At 46.0% G+C, this 2,893-nt stretch overlaps 1 pseudogene; it reads right to left on the bottom strand.

Moving 5' to 3' along the window:
- Nucleotides 1-227: 227 nt before the first annotated feature.
- Nucleotides 228-1,090, bottom strand: LOC107136430 (annotated as a pseudogene).
- Nucleotides 1,091-2,893: the final 1,803 nt, after the last annotated feature.

Raw genomic sequence — 2,893 nt, 5'->3', positions numbered from 1 at the left:
CAACATTTTTTTAGGGGTTAAAAATATGATGAGGAGTGTATTGAAAGAGGTGGGGGAAAGGAGCTTCCAGGAGATGGATTCAACGTGTCTGAAAATATTTTGGTTATGTAAAGGGAAAACTTCAAGAACAAGCATATATTATAAATAAGTTTTTCAGCTAGTTGGACAGATGAGTAGATTTTGTATCATTTGCACCCATGGGAGAGGTCTTCTTGAAAAATACTTGTCTATAGAATCTTCTGTAAAATAGAGTTGGCGACCTCCAGTGATTCGTCTTTTACCAAAACAATATCAGAAGAGTCCATGTATTTTTTTAAAAGCTCATCTACTCTACCATTTGGATAACCAATCTTCAGAATGTGTTCAACATTGACTACCCCATCTGCCATTTTTAAATCTCCTCTGGAGTCTCCCAGCAGAATTATGTTGCTGTTGTCTTTTAGTTGACTGAAATAGTCTGTATTCTTCAAGGTACCATCATGTTTGTTAAATACATGAATCAGTTCTCCTTTAAGTCCTCTGAGGACAACACTTTCATCAAAATCCATGAAGTTGGACACTACTTGACATTTGGATGATAAACCAGCTTGATGGATAACTTCCTCTAGTACATCACCAATACCAGCCGAAAATATGAACACAGGGATACTGTGTTGGAGCTTAACAAAGAAATCCTCATATCCTTCCTTGAGCATAACGTCAGATACTTCCACAATCTCTTTAAGTTTAGCTTTTGGTATACCCTGTTCAACAATCAAACCGTGAGACTTACTCTACCATTCTACCATATAAGGGTACTTTTCTTCCACGGTAAGTACAGGATCAACTTCTATAGCATAATGCTGTTCCTTTAGTTGCAATAACTTTTTTTTTTTTTTTTGACATTTATCTGTAACCAGCTGATAGTTGTCAATGATATTATGACATGTTGGGCATCTTTTCCCTTTGTAGGAAACCTACTTAGTGTCATATCAATGTCTGTTACTATCTGACGTTTGGCAACTCCACCTTTGATAAGACCACAGAGAGTTTCTTCTACTGTTATAGGGTTCTTGATACGAACTGAACTTTTCTGGAATTCTGGCATCATTTGATAAGTACAGCAGGCTCTCGATTAGTCACATCTTGGTTATGCAATCTTCTTATTTGTCATAAACACTCGATCCCCAGATGTTCACGTGCACAGAGCACTATCGGGAGAATACTTAGGATGCGCTCCATCCTATTTCTCATAGACGTGGCGAATCATCTCCAAGATCCTGGTCTTGAGGCCCATCTTCCTCTTCAAGGTGAATATGTACTGGGCCAGTATCACCCCCGCCACCAGGACGCACACGCTGACGCCACCAGGGCGCACACGCTGACGCTTGCCACCGCGCCACCCTTGCCACTGCTGCCGATGCACCGACAGGCCCAGGTGCGCCGCGGGTCGGAGAAGAGAAGCAAAGGCCCCTCGCCCAGGTGCGAGCCTCGGGAGCGCGGGGACGTGCGCGCCGCAGAGGCAGGACGCCCCGCCCACGCGCCGCTCTGCGCGAGCCCGCCCCGGAGAGGCCCCTCCCCCAGGACCGAGGGGTGGGGCCTATGACGTGTTTATCTTGGGCGTAGCAAATTAGCTGATGCTGGAGTGAAACGGTCCCGTCATCAGTTCTCTCCTGGATTTTCAGAAAGTCGTACTCCCGTGGCAAACCACTCAGCAAACAGAGATGGAGATCTGTGGACAAGGTGCCCAAGACGGCGCGGGTGCATCTCCAGGGCAGCGCGCCTGTGAGCAACGCCGGTCTCCTGCGTCCCCTCCTGCCTAACTCCATCTATGTGCGTCCCTGAAATAAGAAAATTGTAGAATGGAGAATAGGTCAGAGGTCGCCCTGGTGAGGAGGGGGGAAGACGTGGGCTGGCTTTGACAACAAAGGAGCCACCCAGGAGAGAGCTAATGCAGTGGAATCTTCCAGTGCTTCCCCCAGCGCCCCGGCCCCCCCCCCCCAAGAGGTGGGGATGAAACCCAGGGCCTTGGGCATGTGGGCAGACACTCCACCGCTGCTGCAGCCCCAGCATTTCCAGTGCCTTTAAAATTGGGCTGGGGATATAGCTCAGTTGGTAGAGTGCTTGCCTCACATGCACAAGGCCCTGGGTTCAATCCCCAGCACCACAAACACAAAAAGATACATAAAAAATGTATATATTTATGGGGTACATTGTATATTTATGGGGTACATTGGAACCTGTGATGTTCCAATCAGGGTAAACATCTCTCCTGCCATGATCTCACTCACACCATTGCAGGTGCTCAGGTGAATCTGCACACCTGACCAAATGGCCAGATCCCCATACATGTGCTGTACCAGTGTCTACTTCCTGGTTTTGACTTTGTCCTTTAGCTAGTAAGTTTCTTCATCAGGAGAAACTGGGTGACATTGAACCTCTGTATCATCTTTACAACTTCCTGTGAATCTGTAATTGTTCAATAATAATTTTTTTAAAGTATGCTCTGAGAAATCTGCCTCCTGTAAATCAGTAGTTGGCCTGGTGTGAATTTTGTTATGACAGCCTCTCTTAATTCTTTGAATTCCTTCACTATAATGTGTCAGATATCATTTAGTGAAATTATCTTTATTAATAATTAATGTTTTTCCTAATGGGCAACTCTATTGGGACCTCTTTGCACTTTGTTTAAAACAATGCTTAGGAACAGCCCCCAATCCTCAGCTCTTGTGGTCCAGTTCCTAGTCCTGTTCCCAGTCTCATCAAGACACAAACAGTCACATTTGTCCCTATGATGCTTGCTCCACAGTCCCAGACAGTGCACTTGAGTAAGACTGAGGCAGGAAGTCGGGAGGCCATCCTTCTTCCAAGCAGGAGGAGAACCATTATGAAATGGGCTAGGGGGCAAAAACCC

The sequence above is a fragment of the Marmota marmota genome, unplaced genomic scaffold (genome assembly GCF_001458135.2).
Source record: "Marmota marmota marmota unplaced genomic scaffold, marMar, whole genome shotgun sequence".
NCBI lineage: Eukaryota > Metazoa > Chordata > Mammalia > Rodentia > Sciuridae > Marmota > Marmota marmota.
This window is presented reverse-complemented; position numbering and strand designations above follow the sequence as displayed.